This window comes from Triticum urartu, chromosome 5A (genome assembly GCF_056163025.1).
Source record: "Triticum urartu cultivar PI428250 chromosome 5A, HENAU_Tu73, whole genome shotgun sequence".
Taxonomy (NCBI): domain Eukaryota; kingdom Viridiplantae; phylum Streptophyta; class Magnoliopsida; order Poales; family Poaceae; genus Triticum; species Triticum urartu.
Genome location: NC_141877.1, coordinates 43623781 through 43641618, shown reverse-complemented (window position 1 = coordinate 43641618; position 17838 = coordinate 43623781). Strand labels below are relative to the sequence as shown.

Below are 17838 nucleotides of genomic sequence, written 5' to 3'. Positions count from 1 at the left end.
TATCATTCTAGATATATTAGCATACATGAGAAATAATTTGGGAAATGGAAATAAAATTGCAAGAATATCTAGAATTTTTATTGTTCAATTTTCTTTGAGAAGTTACAAGTATAAAAAGTCATACCCTATACATCAGAAAAACAAGCAATATATTCGGCGTCTCTATGTCCTTCCCAAATGAGACCAATAAACAATGATTATGGAAACTATTCACACATGATTGTATCTTCATATTAGAGAACTTTTAGCAATATAGCATGATTCTATGTCATTAGCATTTTAGTTTGGTGATGTTACATGATGATTTCATTTAACTTATATGCATACATCTTTATGAAAATCACTGTGACTCCACAAGCATATTCTTAGAGTATCTATCAAGTATAGTGGTCCATATATAAAAAAGGCATATTTTTTCAAAATACAGATTGATAGAAAATTTTAGATCACCAGCCCGTGCGAATGCACGGGTTGACGACTAGTTGTATCTAATATACAACTAAATGTCTGTATTAACTAAATATTTTTTATATAATATATGGGTAGATATTTCAATGGTTTTATTTACATAATATTGAAACGCACAAATATTAGTACATAATTATGTTTCTAAAATCTGCTATAAAAATAGCTTGTGCAAAATGGGCTGCAATATCGGCAGCCCATTTAAGCTCCACACGTGTCTTTAGCTAAATATTTAGGAGGTTATTATCAGTATAGAAAATATCAATGTCTAGGGTGGATTGGTTGATAGGTTTGTTTTGGTAGCCCGTAGTCGCGGGTTCGAAACCTGCCTGAAATCTTTTTTTGTAAATATTGACAGGCAGGACCCGTCCATAGGGTCTTTTTTTGTTAAAAATATGTATTTTGAGGGGGGTTTTCAAGAAAAAGAAAATTCTTCCTGCTTCACTCGCTGACAGTGAACCGACACACATAGTCAGCACGGATTCTGTATACTCCCCCCGTTCCTAAATATAAGTCTTTTTAGATATTCTAACAAAGGACTACATACGGAGCAAAATAAATGAATCTACATTTTAAAATATGTCTACATACATCAGTATATTGTAGTCCATTTGAAACCTCTAAAAAGACTTATATTTAGAAACGGAGGAAGTACAAAAAGGGACAAACACTGTATTGGCACGCTCGAGCCACATTTTTGCACCATTTCGATGTACACTACAACTTCTAGCATCAAAGTGATTATTTAGGCCAAATTCTAGCACCATCAATGTAATTGACTCTTGCTAATTATTCTTATAGGTAGCTTTTTTTGCGGGAAAACTTTCAATCTATGCTTATAGGTAGTTGACACACATGTTATGAACAATTACTTACAGTTAAAAGAGATATGGGGATTGTGAAACAATACTCAGTATATGTAATACCACATGGTAGAGAGATGAAGAAAATAATTGAAGGAAAACAGTTTTTTGCCCAGATCTTAAAATGGTAAATATGCAACTTTATCTGCTTGGAAGACACTGATCTCTTCTTCATTAGATAAAAATAGATTCACAATTGTGGGGCAGTCACAATCCAAGACAGATCTTGCTCGTACAGATTTGGTACTTTTCTTACCTCAACTTTACATAGTACATAGTTGAATTACAACATTGCAGTTCCCTAAAATCGTAGGGCAATCACAAACTCACAATCCAAACAAAACTTGCACGTAGTACATATTTGGTAAGCCTCTTACGTAGGAATAAGAGTTTCCTTCCGTTTTCTGTTCGATTGAATAAAAGGAAGCAACAGCGTGGGATGGCGCGTGATAATTGGATCAAATTGTTTAGTCGGGAAACGACAGCGTGGAGTTATTCATGGGATGGGATCTAATTCCGTTTCTCTCGTTCTTTCTCTTTTCTGTTCGACTGAATAGTAGGAAAAGAAAAAACGGCAGCAGTCTTCTTCTACCTATTGCCCCTGTCTCTGTGTCAATTGACTGAATTACACTTGATTCCGGTGAACAACGTCGGGGCAGGGCATGGCCGGGGCGTCGCTGGTGGCTGCGACGCTGAGGAACGATCTGCAGCTTCGATCCGCTCGGTCGGAAAAATCCCAAACTGGTGGGGAGGAAAAGGATAGTGGTGTGGCCAGCAACAGAGGATCTCGCGGCGGCGGCACCAGAAGGACAGTGGCTCTTGCCCACGCCCTCCTCGACACCATGGTGAAGTAATTGTCGCTAGCGGGAGGTTGTGGAGGAGAAGCACGCGGTGTCTATGAAGTGTGATCTAGAGACTCCCATCGCATGTGGCCACTCGTGAGATAGGAACCCGGCGCATGGAGGGCCGAAGCCTAGGAGCTGTGGTAGCGGAGGAGGTAGAGTAGGGATGGAAAGGGGCGGGCTGCTGGAGCCTGGAGGTGCGCGTGAGAAGGGGAGACATGCGAACGAACAGCCAACGACCTACATACTGCTCCTTTAGTAATAGAGATTAAAGATAAAGAAAATGTTAGGGCGGATGCTCTTCCCGGCAACTGCATGATAGTTACTCAATTTGAATTGAATGTTACTCGTTTTGAGCACATGAAATATTTCTATGTGCATGATCCTTCGTTTGCGATTACTTATGCCAAATATCAACCTAACACCTGTTGGGAGCAATATTTATCAAGGACGATTATCTTATATGGGCTAACAAACTTTGTGTACCCGAGTTTTCACTTCATTTTTTGCTTTTGCCAGAGGCTCGCGGTTGAGAAATTATGAGACATTTCGGCCGCGACAAGACCTTGCGACCCTCTCCATCAAATACTATTGGCCTGTTGGAGCTGATCGCCAGCTTCTCTTCTTCTTCCTCTAGCTACCTCTCAAAGCTCACGGAAGAACAAAAGAACACTGATATTTGGTGGCTGCTGTATCACACAGCCGACCCTTTTCTCTTCTCTCCTATTTCTCTTCTGAAAGCAAATATGCATACAAGTGCTTAAGTAGACTCACGCTCACGTAGCCGGGCCACACACTCGCCCACTAACTGCATGCACGCACCCACGCACACCACTAACTAATGACTTGATCTTCTCCTAGAATCACTCTAGGAACCACACGACCCGGCCACTCATGCAGCAGCAGCTAACAACCTCGGACATGCATACACAGCAGCCTCTCGCCACCGTTCGACATCTCGCCATGCGCCATATCTCACGGCGCCTCGCATCTCACCTCCTGCATGTTCTCCGAGGTTTCACCTGCTACAACTACCTATATGCATGGACAAGCAAACTAATATGCAGATACATGTGAATCAAGATTAAAAAAGCTAACAATCACCCCCCTAATCTTGATTCCCGATTCTTCATGGAGCTTCAAAGGAGAGCTGGCTCGTCGTCGACGTACTGTCCCAGCAGCGCCTTCTCCTCCTTGTTCTCCTTCTTCTTCTCGGGACACTCCCAAGCGAAGTGACCAAGTTTGCGGCAATTGTAACACTGTACCTCACTTTTGTCTCTGCGCCCTCCACCGCGTCCACGGCCACGACCCCGTCCTCGCGACGAGTCGTGTCCTCTCGCCATGAGGAGCTGCTCTTCTTCGCGTCCCGTCTCACGCCCCTTGACGAGTTCCTCGTGTGCCTTGAGTGAACCAATGGCCTCCTCCATGGCCATCTTGTTGGTGTCGCCGAACAACGCAATTGACGACGCAATATGGATGAACTTGTTGGAGACGGCTCGGAGCAGCTTCTTCACGACGTACTTCTCCTCCATCGCATCACCAAGCTCACGGATGCGCCCCACGAGCGTCGTGAACCTCGCCGCGAAGTCATCCACGGACTCCGCATCACCCATCTTGAGGCCGTCAAACTCCGAGCGCAAGGACTGAATCCTCGCCTCTCGGACGCGCTCGACGCCCACGTGCATGGAGCGTAGCGCCGCCCACACATCGGCGGCGGTCTCCTTCTCCGCAACTCGCAGCAGCGTTGTGTCGTCGATCGACTGGGAGATGACCGTCATGGCCATCTCCTCCTTACCCTTGTCGACCTCCGTGGACGACGCCTCGCGATCAACGGTAGCCCATGCGCCGTTGGCACGCAGGAGGTACTTCATCCTCATCGCCCACGCCGCGTAGTTCGTCCTCGTGAGCAGCGGGAACGGGAGTTTCCCTGCCGCCGCCGTCGCGGCAGCCGCCATCGCCGCCGAGTCGCTCGGCACCAATGCTCCACTCGCTGAAGAGTCACGCGGCATCGTCTTCGTCATCACCTAGCTCCGATACCAATTGTTGGAGCTGATCGCCAGCTCCTCTTCTTCTTCCTCTAGCTACCTCTCAAAGCTCACGGAAGAACAAAAGAACACTGATATTTGGTGGCCGCTGTATCACACAGCCGACCCTTTTCTCTTCTCTCCTATTTCTCTTCTGAAAGCAAATATGCATACAAGTGCTTAAGTAGACTCACGCTCACGTAGCCGGGCCACACACTCGCCCACTAACTGCATGCACGCACCCACGCACACCACTAACTAATGACTTGATCTTCTCCTAGAATCACTCTAGGAACCACACGACCCGGCCACTCATGCAGCAGCAGCTAACAACCTCGGACATGCATACACAGCAGCCTCTCGCCACCGTTCGACATCTCGCCATGCGCCATATCTCACGGCGCCTCGCACCTCACCTCCTGCATGTTCTCCGAGGTTTCACCTGCTACAACTACCTATATGCATGGACAAGCAAACTAATATGCAGATACATGTGAATCAAGATTAAAAAAGGAGAGAAGAGAAAAGGGTCGGGTGTGTGATACAGCGGCCACCAAAAATGATACAGCGGCCACCAAATATCAGTGTTCTTTTGTTCTTCCGTGAGCTTTGAGAGGTAGCTAGAGGAAGAAGAAGAGGAGCTGGCGATCAGCTCCAACAATGGTTATGGGCCCACCACGCCTCTAACATGGCCAAAGATGTTTTGTGATGTCGCGCGCTACACCAACCGGTGCTCTACATGTCATAAAGCTAAGTCAGAATCTCAATCCCATGGTCTATATGCCACTTCCAATTCCGTATCAAACATGGGAAGCCATTAGTATGGATTTTGTGCTTGGATTGCTTGGAACAAAAAAGGGCAAAGATTATGTATTTGTTCTTGTAGACCGTTTTTCTAAAATGATGCATTTTATCCCACGCAACAAGATAGACGATGCTTCACATAGTGCAAATATCTTTTGTAGGGAAATCTTGAGGTTGCATGGAGTACCCAAGACGATCGTGTCGGACCGCGACGTCAAGTTCCTAAAGTACTTTTGAAAGACATTATGTGCCAAGCTCGGAATCAAGCTACTCTTCTCTTTGGCATATCATCCACAGACCAACGGTCAAAGGGATGTCATCAACCGACGCTCTCTACGCTTCTTCGTGTATTGATCAAGAAGAACATTAAGGAGTGGTAAGAATGCTTACTCGTCATCAAGTACGCCTACAATCGAGCATGGCACTCTACCACCGGTAAGTCCCCCTTCGAGGTGGTCTATGGCTTAAACCCATTGTCTCCATTGGACATTCTTCCGCTATGTCTACAAGAACGAGTGCACATGGACGGCAACACAAGGACAAGTTACGTCAAGAAGATGTATACAAACAACACAATTGAGCGCCAAGTACATCGCCTCGCCACCAAGCTAAACATCAACAAACACCCCATGATGTTCAACCCCAGCGATCTCATATGCCTACACCTTCGCAAAGACCGTTTCCTTGCCGAGCGCAAGTCCAACCTTCTACCTCGCGCCGATGGACCGTTCAAGGTGCTAGCACGCTACAATGACAATGCTACAAGATTGACATTCCACGCAATAAGTAAAATGTGAGCGACATGTTCAACGTCAAAGACCTATCTCCCTACCATAGTGATGGAGTTAACAATCCAAGGACGGATCTTTCCCGCGGGGGGGGGGGGGGGGGAGGGGTGGGGTGGGGTGTGGGGGAAGATGAGGCGGAGCATCCTTCGGTCATCCCCATGGACGCCACACCGACTCATCAAGCATCAAGTAGACCCATGACAAGAGCTCGCGCATGTGCCATCGAGAACGAGATGAACTCACTCCTCTTCAAGTTTGACATGGATATGGAAGGAACTTGGATGCTACCTCGTCAGGGAATGTTGTGTGTCATTAGGTACGAGGAAAACCCCCACCAGGAGCTAAGGAACATCGCCAAGGCCTAGAGGAAGGACGCGAAGATCGCTAGGAAGACGGAGGTCGACGACACGAAGAAGGCAGACGCACCCAAGCGACCCCGTGCGCACGGGCCACCCAGACCATGTGCCCACGGGACCCAAAAGGCCACTAGAGTCAATTGCACATACCCCATCTGCATGGGCCCCCAGACCCTATGCCCACGGGCCTCCACTACTAGGGAAAACCCTAGCAGTAGCGCGGGTTTAATGCCTATCAGTAGTGCGGGGAACCGCGCTACTAGTAAGGTGCTACAGCTAAAGGTTAGTAGTACCGTGTGTTAACCCACGCTACTGCTATGTCGACTTAGTAGTAGCGCTTTCATCAAAGAGCGCTACTAGTAATTACTAGTAGTGCTTGTCGCAGCCTGCGCTTCTACTATTATTCCGTATTTTACTTTTATTTCATGTTGTATCATACACCTTTATACAAGTTTTCATACAGCAACAATTTAGAGATTGTTTTTACTTCATAATGAGTTATTACATCACTGGGTGAAAGAACTGTGGACTAGTTTCAAGTGGATGGACATCCACTTGAAACTAATCTACGGTTCTTTCACCTAATGATATAATAAATATCATCATATCATTAACAACTTATCATCATTATACATCATTGTCATATAACACCTCATCATGATCATCATTTTTCATCAATGAGACATCACATAGCAAGTTGATCACTAGTCATAATCACAACTACTCCTCATCATCAACTCTAACACATTGTATCACATAATAAACATATTGTACCTCATAGGACCTACTATATTCTCTTAGGTAAAATAGCATAAAACAAGATAGCCCCTGACTCTCCATTATGCAGAATGAAGATTATCCTTTCTCCAATTCTTGCCTTTCTCTTAATGTTGCTTCCAAGAACCTCCTTACGATTGTTCATACATTTTTCCATTCTTTGATTAGCATGTGTTCACCAGTTTTAGAAATCCGATATGGATAGGTGAGATTCGTAGGATGACCTGGCTGTATGTTCAAAACATTAAGGCATCCATTCTGATACATCAGATGAGGCACACAATCCATCGGGATTCTCTGTTAAAAAATATAGTAATAACTTTGTAGTTAACAATGTAGTTTAGTTTTAGAAGTATACAAAAGATGCACAGATGTCGTAATAGTAAAAAAATCTTACCATGGTATCTCCATAGAAGTTACCTTGGTTCAACACGTGCACTAGTGGCACACATTCACCATAATTTGGAGGAGTTTGATAATAGGTATTGTAATTCTCAAGATCAGTACAAAATGCGATCAGATGATTTTTCTGGTGATAAGTTAATTTAGAGCCATCGATGTAGTAGGTTCTGTCTACCATCTTCCGCACACTGTTTGAAGAATGAAAATAAGCTGTGAATGGAAATAAGCTGTCAACTATTTTGAAATAAACAATATAAATTAGTTAATAACTATATTTGAGAAACTCACATAGCGGTAGAATTGGAAGCGTATCAACAAGGACCCAAATGCCCATATTGTCTTGCTCGATGTCAGGATCACCAAGATCCATGGTGACAAGCATATCCTCATAAAAACCATACATCTTGCAAAGTGCTTCCCAATTTGGGCAACTAAAATGGGTTACGCTATGAGAATTGTACATATTTACTTCAAAATCCATACCATGATGGGTCCTCGGGTGAATTTTCTTTGTTTCGAAACTTTCATGGTCTTCATAACCCATCATCTCTTCAAGATATAGCGTCTTGCATGGCATGGGATAAGCTAGTCGAATTGTAAAAGATGAAAATTACACGTTGAAATAGTTGAAGTCATGCTTAATTACGAAAAAACACTTATCATTGTTGTGTACCGTTTCAACATCGAAGGTCTCCCGAAGCTTAATGCTGAAGCGCCGATCTTCGTCCAGGTGAGGCCTGTCGCACTGACCTCGGTCGTCATTGCACCAGTCGCACTCCTCCGGGATACTTTCGCCGTCCGAGTATGACATTTCCTATGTTCATAATTCAAATTAAACTTGTACAATTAAATATATGCACTACAAAAACTAAATTAGATCATTATTATTCATCACGGGTTGACTATCGGTCTGTCGAGTCTTTTCTTAATAACTCTCAGCTCACGTGGTGTATACATTCAACCGTTGGTGATGGACGCTTCTCCTTTCCTTCCCAAGTGCATTACACCAAAATGTCTAGCACACGGAAACGAAGGAGAAGCGACCCCCACGACAACAGCCGGGATTCTTCGTCCTCTCATATATAGTGGAGAGTCTCCCTCACTGATTCCTCTCTGACATTTGCGACCGTTGGTGATGGTCGTTACTCCTCCTTCCCCTAGTGCATAAAAAAGGTCTAGCACAAGGAGAAGAAGGAGAAACGACCCCCACGACAACAGTCGGGATTCTTCGGCCTCGACAGACTTAAAGTCAACCCGAAATATCGTTTAATTATCTTTCTAGAAAATCCAGGCCACTCAATATTTCCTACATATTCTAGCACAAGTCATGCCAAAATTCACGGAAAATTCCTGCATGACCTTTGCTAAAAAAGGACATATCAAACGCCTGAAATTTGCCGGAACGGAAATTAATCAACACTCCGGCAAAACATAGGCCACTCGGAGGTGTAACCTGCAAACATGACCGGCCACTTGGGCAACCACATATCCTATTTGAGCAACACAAGATATACATGTTTTTATCTACATCATATCTTATAGGACTCATATTGACATGAAGATTTGACTGGTCTCACCTCGAGGTCGGTGGGGGTCGGTGACGGGGACGACGACGGGGATGATGGAGGGGCTCCTAGATTTCTGCATAAACAAAAATCCTATAGGTTATCACTAATACATCCCGAATAGTATCATACATATAACATCACTAATACAACTAAAACCCTAGCGAACGACGGGTATCGACGACGAGGATGTGGGATAGGCATCGTCGACGTCGATGCGGGAATAATTGCTTAAACTAAAGAAAATAACAACAAATGTGACATGTTCAACTAGTTCTATTAATTCAACTAGCAGTTCTTACTAAAAATAAAAATAAACTAGTTCTTTCTAAAAAATAAACTAGTTCAACTAGTTATATTATTTTTCTTACTAAAAATACATTAGTTCTATTAATTCAACTAGTTCTTACTAAAAATAAACTAGTTAAACTAGTTCTATTAATTTACTTACTAATTATATTAAACACTTACTAAAAACAATAAAAAACTACATTACACAATAGTAAAAAAACTACAGTAAAAAACAGAAAAAAAGAGATGGAGGGAGGAGGGGAAGGGAGGAGGAAGGAGAGAGGAGGAGGGGGAGGAGGCCGGTGGGATCGGAGGAGGGAGGAGGAGGGAGGGGACGGGGGGGGGGGGAAGGGGGAGGGGCGGGCGGAGGACGGCGAGGGAGGAGCGATGGGAGGAGGGTTACCCGCGGAGGAAGGAGAAGGGACGAGGGGGCGGACGGAGGAGGAGGGAGGGGAGGAGGGACGGAGGGAGTACCTCAGTGGAGGACCAGCGCGGCGGCGGCGGCGGACGACGGCGGCGGCGGACGACGGGTTAGGTGCGGGCAAGAGTGAGTGAGAGGGTCGGGCGCGTGGTGGGGATAAGGTATGGTAGTAGTAGCGCGGGTCCGCGAAAAGCGCTACTGCTACGGAACGTAACAGTAGCGCTGGGTTCAGATACACGCTACTGCTAAGTGGGACTAGCCATCTGCTTCCAATACAAACATAGCAGCAGCTTGTTTTTCTAGCATGCGCTACTGCTAAAATAGTAGCAGTAGCGTGGTTTATTTACACACGCTACTACTAAGTAGCAGTAGCGCACTATTTTGTCTAGCGCTACTGCTAAGATGCTGTGTATAATGTTTTCCCTAGTAGTGCTCGCCGATGTAGCTACCCTGTGCGCACGGGCGTGTACCGTGCACACGGGGTCAACTTAGCCTGTGCGGACGACCCTCCCAGCGAGTTGGTTGTGACTTTCCTATTTCGCCCCTCCACTGCATCCTCACCTCCAGCAACCTATATATCTCATGCCTAGGACATTTGTTAGCGTTAGCAAAGTGTATGACATGATCTAGAGAGAGCTTTGCCCATCTACCACTCCTATTGGAGATCAAGACCTCCTAGGAGAAGATCCCAAATGGTTATCAAGACCTCCTCTTGGAGAAGACTATCATCAAGACCCCATCTCCTTTGGATTTGAAAAGAACCCTACCTTTGTGCTATTTTCCTTTGGTTGTTCTTGTATTCTTGTGGATCTCATGTATACTATTCTAGTGGATGTGTGATTTGGATTTATTTAAGTGAATTTCCCTCTTGTGTTCTTATTGTTCTTCCCTTTCCCCCCTTCAAGTGTGAAAAGATCTCCAATTAGGATTCCATCCTAGAACGCTGTCCCAGAGAGTTTTGGCGAGGGAGGAATTCATGGTGGAAGTGGTGTGGACATGGATCGGAGGCAGATGACTGCCGCTATGGCCGGGGCTGTGGTTTATATAATAATAATGGGTAGAAGAAGGACACACGGGTGGCGCCGGAGTAGACGCCTCAGTAACCGCATGTAATTAATGTGGGCGGCAGACGGATGGACGGGCGGTGGTCATGTTGTTTGAATGTAGAGCAGTCGCCTGCACAGGAAGTGGCGCGAGCGGCGTTCTCTCCGCCGACACGCTACTTCAAAGTCGGCGCCAGTGAGTAGTCAGAAGCGGGCTTGGGAGCAGTCCGAACTCCCGGAAAGCCCCCGCATTTGTCTACGGTTTGCAGGGAAAACGAGTCCATACCGTCTAGCGGACCAATATAGACCCGGGTTAGATGGTTTCAATTGGCTGATACAGACCCGTGTTAAATGGTTTCGACGGTCCAAACAACGTGGTATGGACATATATTAGTGTGACCCGACCTAATCGTGCAACCACTCTGTGAATGCAGATGCAGGAGACGAGGCAGGCGTCCTACCATCACGGTTGTAGTTCTCGCTCAACTCAAGATACACTACAACAGTTTGGGTCGTTAGTTGTATGTATAATAGCATCGACATATACAAAAAAAAATCTCCCGCAAATACCAACATATTTTATTGCATGCATGCAGTCAGGCTAATCATATATAATTATTATCCCTAAAAAAATCATACAATTATTAATGACAAAAGAAAATGTAACTAGGGAATAGAGTAGTACAGTAAGAGGATGTTTGTTTCCAGGCACTTATTAGTCTAGGGACTTAAAAAAATCCCTATAAGTCCTATCTAAACCAAACAGAAAGACCTTATAGAGACTTAAATGGGCATTTGGGACTTATGAAATAAGACTCAAGGAGGGACTTATAAGAATTTATAGTTGTAATATGGTCTTATAAAGATTTATAAGTTCCAGGAACCAAACAGGTAAGGACTTTTTAGGAATTTGAGACTTATAAGTTGGGACTAAAAAAAGTTTCTAGGACTTATGAACCAAACAGGGCCTAATAACTAAGCTACTGGAGTAGTTCCGGAGGAAAGACCCAGGTTAGCTCCTCCGGCTTCGCTAAGCCTAGGTATATGTTGTACCAATTGAAATTATTCCTCTCGGCACTTACACTTTGGGGTCTCATATCAAATAAATCATCTGAGTCAACAAAATAGATGGCATCTTTTCCTGTCTCCCTGCTGATGCTTATGCAAGCAGCAGAGATAGACTTGCTGAATCGTCTGCTCATGAAAAGCACCTGGTCCTTTAGCCCGTCCTTCACCGGCACCCACATGGCTTCGCTCATGTTGGCTTCGAAAACCTCTACCTTGTGAGTGAACTGTAATGACGATACCACTTGTCGCCTTATCATGAGCAGCTTTCCAGGCGACTCCACCAAGTACCACATGGTTTGGATGTCATGCTCCATGGACTCGTCAACAACAATATATTGGATTCCTAGAGGAACCATGTCCTCCTCGGTCATCTTGGTCAAGTCATCATCTGTGTCATCGTCCTCTGCGTTGTCGTCTTCGTCGTCGCCATCATCATCATTCTCGTACTCGTCCTCACAGTCGCTGTTATCATCATCACCATCATCATCCTTATCATCATCATCATCCTCATCATCATCCTCATCGTCGTTGTCGTGAGGATCATCATCATCATCAAAGTCGCCGTCGTCGTCATCATCATCATCATCTATGCCATCATAGTCAAAACCTTCTCTGATGACACACTCGCCACCAGTAATCATGGGTACGCCGCTATCATCCAAGGTGATGTCAAGGAAGACGAGACCCTCATCCTTGGTGATCCCATAAAGTCTGTCTCCAAAAAATACAATGTTGACGATGTTGACGAGGGGAGCTGCATAAGACTTGGGCAACCACACGCCCTTCCCAAGCCGGGTTAAGATGATGGGGCAACTGCGATGGTTGGTCATGACAGCAATAACGTCATCTGGGGTCGACCGCAACAACACCTTGCGGATCTCGAAAAGCTCCGAAACATGACCGATGGCAGCGTCCAGCTCGGGGAGCGACAATGTCGTGCCAGAAAACATGTTGTGCAACGAGTAGTTCCTATGCATGTCGTCCACACGGTCGTGGATGGCGATCCAGCCATCGGTAGAGCCGATGCATGTCACGGTCCTGGGAAAGGAGAAAAGTTGGTGCAGAGCACGGTCGGCGGGAGCCATACCAATGCAGCTCCTCATGGCCTTGGGGTAGGAGTCGATAAGGTGGAGAGTACGGTCAGAGGGGTTCATGAACGCCCCTTTCGGGAGCACGATCCACGGCAGCTTCCGTGCAGGGGGGCGCACTGCAGAGCGCCAAGAATGGCACACGGCCTCAAAGCAAGCACGCTCGAGGGGGAAAAAGATGCTGGCAAAGACTAGGGCTAGGAGGTCCTCTGGGAGTTCAGACCACGACGCCATTGATTGGCGAGCGAGCTGATCAGAGTAGAGGATCGAGTTGCCTGCCTCCCTCGGTACGCCGCTGGCCAATATATATAGGCTCGATCGCTCTTGGCCGAGTTGTATTGTTTGATTGATGCTAAGCTCCTCAAGGTCCTGTTTATATAGATAGATATGGATAGATAGAACCGACTCCGGCCAGAGTTCCAACGCCAACACGACTCGGACTCCCAGAACTAACAGGAGAGCCCAGGCTTGCTAATCGAGTCCAACACGTAATAAAAAATATGTAATAAAAATTATACGGACATATATGGCCCGGTCGAGTCAAACTAAATCTTCACTTTTTTTTTGAGAAACAACTTTTTTTAGTGTTAAAACCAAGCATTATCCGGCACACTCTTTAGGAAGTGGCCGGAAGCCCGGCCGACTGCATCATATTCAACCGGGTAACAAAGCCATTGAAGCATCTCGACTTGATTCAAATCATATCCAACCCGGTAATCAGAATCGCGAAGGTCTAAAGCATGAAGACTCATTACATTTCATAAATGCACTTCATATAATATGTAGCATAACGCCCCAAAAGTTTCAAGGTTTAGAACAAAACCATAATAATAAGTTCGATGCGACCTTCTGAGAATTACTTCAAATATACAAAGACACCTTCGTACTGACATTTAATTACATAAGATTAAAAAAATCAGAGTTCATTAAATTATTTGAATCAACAAACAATAGTTTCAAGAATAAGATTGACACACAACTGGGGTTTTTAGAATGTGGCGGGCTGCAGGTTGCATCTGCGACCTGCCGACGAACGCCTAATTTTGTGTTGGGTCCCAGCTCTAGTCTGCCTAGACTGCTTCCCGGCTGTTCTATGTACTTCTCTTTCTATCTAATATAATTCGGCCACCAGCCCTTCGACACACAACTGGGGTTTGGAATACTCTGAAGGATAAACATGTAAGCAACATATATATCTATTGTCCAGATCGACATACACTATAGTTTCTCTCTCAAACATATGTGAGACAGTGAGACATTTTGACATATATAAAACATGTCTTGCTTCAGTAAATAGATTAAGTAGCCCGCTTAGATATTCAGGCCTCATTCGGTTTGGAGGATTTTTGTAGAAAAAACATAGGAACAAGTATTCCGGAGGAATGAAGGTTCCCTCAAGTTAGGGTTTTTTTCCTCTCGAGGCGATCTTGGCCGCCGCCGTTGAGAACCTGATTTCCCTGTCTCCTGCCGCGATCTCCTGCCCTCCCTCGTTCGGGGTGCCTTCGCGCTCATCGGCCTGAGGCGAGCAAGGGGAGTAGGAGGTCCTAGGGTTTCTGCAAGGCCTGAGTCGTTCTGATTGGGTTAGGGTTCGACAAATCATGGCATAGGGCGGGGCTTCAGGATCTCGTCCGAGTGGATCGATGGAGACTAACGACGTGACATCCCTGATGAAGGAGCTCGGTCTTTGGGAGGAGGATCTCGACGACATGATTTTTGATGAGAAGGAGGCTCCAGCCGAGGCGACGTGCTGGATAGCTTTGGTAGGGTTCACTCGCCCAAGACATATAGCCAGTTTTGGTTCTTCAAAAACATGAGAGCCGCGTGGGATCTTGCCCAAGATGTTCAGTTCAAGCCCCTGGATGACAACCTCTATACCGTGCAATTTTCCTGCTTGGGGGATTGGGAAAGAGTAACGAGGGACAGCCTGTGGCACTTCCGAGGAGATGCTGTCATCCTCAAGCCGTATGATGGATTGACAAAGCCGTCCACAGTGCAGTTTGACACTATAGAAATTTGGGTACATATCCATGATGTACCACCACTGTATGCTCATCTTGTCCCTTCTCTAGCAGCAAAGGTTGGCGAAGTCATCTACGCCGAACCCCAATCGCAAGACTTGGCCGGCAACTTCCATCGAGTTTGGGTCCGGATCAATGTTGATAAGCCTCTGAAGAACATAGTTTCTATGATAAGAGAGGGAAAGCGTTAGATATACATGATTAAGTATGAGAAACTTCCGGACTGGTGTGCGGTCTGTGGCATGTTGGGGCACCAGTTCAAAGAGCATGGTAATGGTATACACCCTCCGTCCGCGTTGATCTTTAAAGATTTAAGGGCCTCGTGGGTCATGAGGATGGGACAAGGCCCGGGAGGGGGCCGTGGAAGAAGAGGAGGACGACGGGGAGGCCGTGGTGGCCGTGGAGCAAACCCCCGTTCGGATCAGGATGATGGTAATGATGGGAAGGGCAATATGAGTTCTGAATCTGATGTTGTCATGGATGCTGCTGATAAGAACAGAAAGAGGGCACAACATATGAAGCACTCGGTGAACAACGAAGCAAACAGTTCCGGTCCTGGGATGATGTTAGCTCTAACCTCTTCGCCAGCTATACCACAGAGCCCGAGAAGCAAGCAAGACCCAAAGAGAGCCAAGAAAAACATAGATGCAGCGGATGAGGACTTGCAGAAAGGTGTCGGTCATGGCAATACCGTCACTTCTTTGGCGGGCTCCTTCGAGGAGCGCCACCGAGCCCAATGAGTGTGCTATGCTGGAACTGCCGAGGCGCGGGTAAACCTGCGGCAGTTCAAGAGCTTCACGAATTCGTGAGGAAGTTTACCCCTACCCTACTTTGTATTGTTGAGACACAGATAGATGGTCGAAGGGTAGAAGCTATGGCTAGCTCGATAGGCTATGATAATTCCTATGCTGTTGATAGTCAGGGAAGGAGTGGTGGAATTGGCTTATTTTGGAACAATGCAATAGAAGTTGAGATTTTCGGTTATTCGTGCTATCACCTTGATGTTTCAGTTGTAGAACAAGGAGAGGAACCATGGAGGGTGACGTGTATCTATGGGGAGGCGCAGACCCATCTTAGACACCAAACATGGACTGTACTAAAAAACATCAGTACTTTAAATAGCCTTCCATGGTTATGCATAGGCGATTTCAATGAAGTTTTACGTCCAAGCGAGCATGAGGGTGTAGGGGAACGAAGTAATGCACAAATCCATGCTTTCAGAGATACGGTTGACGTTTGCATGTTGCTTGATTTGGGCTATAAGGGCTGTTTCTGGACGTTTGAAAAGAAAGTGACTGGTGGTTCATTTACTCGATGCCATTTGGACAGGGTGTTGGTAAATTCAGACTGGTTGGCGAGATTCCCGTCAGACTCTATTACACACGAGGTTGCGACGTCATCGGACCATATGGCTTTGCTTCTGGATTTTGGCCGAGCTAAGGGCGAAAGGGCAAAAGGGAGTTTAGATACGAGACTATGTGGGAGACTCATGCGAGCTTGAGAGATATGCTGATCCAAAGCTGGGAAACCGAAGTTCCTTGCAACTCGGTAGATGATATAAGAATCAAGATCAAGAACCAGTCTCGAGGACTTGACAGATGGAGTAATGACACGTTCGGAAGCGTGAGGAAGGAAATCAAGCATTTAAAGAAAATGTTAGAAGAGCTACAGTCCGATCCTCTTCGGACGGGGCCGTCACATGTTGAACTCAAAAAAAATGAACGTCTCATTGAAATGTATCACCATGAGGAGATAATGTGGCGCCAGAAGGCGAGGATAGATTGGCTGAGGGCAGGTGACAAGAACACCAAAATTTTCCATTTGTGAGCAAGTTTGAGGAGGAAGAAAAATATGATAAAAGCCTTACATAATTCCTTGGGAGCAATTGTAGTAGATCCAGATGAGCTCAAATCCATGGTAAATAATTTTTACCAAACGCTATATACTTCCGAGGAGATACAGGGGATGGATGAAGTGCTTACTCATGTGCCAAGGAAAGTGTCAGAAGAGATGAATGCTATGTTAAATGCGGAATACACTAAGGAAGAGGTGAAAACAACACTATTCCAAATGTTCCCGATGAAGGCACCGGGGCCAAATGGTTTCCCGGCACATTTTTATCAGCGCCATTGGGATATATGTGGGGATGATGTAACAAGGGTGGTGCTGAAAATAGTCCATGGAGAAGAGAGCCCAAAAGGTATTAATGACACCGTTCTTGTTCTAATACCGAAGGTAATAAACCCCACCCTCCTTTCCCAATTTAGGCCCATAAGCTTATGCAACATTATGTATAAAATTGCCTCTAAAGTGGTGGCCAACAGACTGAAGCTAGTTCTACCAGACATAATTTCGGATGAACAGTCTGCTTTTGTTCCGGGGAGGCTTATCACTGATAACATCATATGTGCATACGAGTGCTTGCATTTCATGAAGAGGTGTAAAGCTAAGACTAACCATTATTGTGCTCTCAAATTGGATATGATGAAGGCTTATGACAGATTGGAGTGGCCTTATTTGAGGGCTACTATGAACAAGCTTGGCTTTTCTCATCGATGGATTAATACAGTTATGGGCATGGTCTCTTCAGTGTCCTTTTCTGTTCTTTTTAATGGTGATAAGCTTGATTCTTTCAGACCAACCAGAGGTATCCGACAGGGAGACCCAATTTCCCCTTACTTATTCTTGATTGCAGCAGAGGGCCTTTCGTGCCTCCTGAAATCCAGTACACAGTCATCAATTGCAGGTATTAAGGTGGCCCCAACCGCCCCAACTATAAACCACCTTTTGCTTGTAGATGACAACCTGTTGCTTTTTAAGGCTAATGTTGAGGGGTCAGTTGCAGTGTCAAACCTGTTGGAAACATATTGTAAGGCTTCCAGGCAATGTATCAATCATGACAAGTCATCCATCTTCTTTATCCGGGGCTATCCAGGCTCTATGAGGGAAGCAATAAAAAACTCCTTGCAGGTGCACAATGAGTCCTTAAGTGAGCGTTATTTGGGCATGCCAACGGACGTAGG

General features: G+C 45.6%; 1 pseudogene; it reads right to left on the bottom strand.

The window, feature by feature from the left end:
* Positions 1-3436: 3436 nt before the first annotated feature.
* LOC147967869 (uncharacterized) lies at positions 3437-4644 on the bottom strand (annotated as a pseudogene).
* Between the last annotated feature and the right edge of the window lie 13194 nt (positions 4645-17838).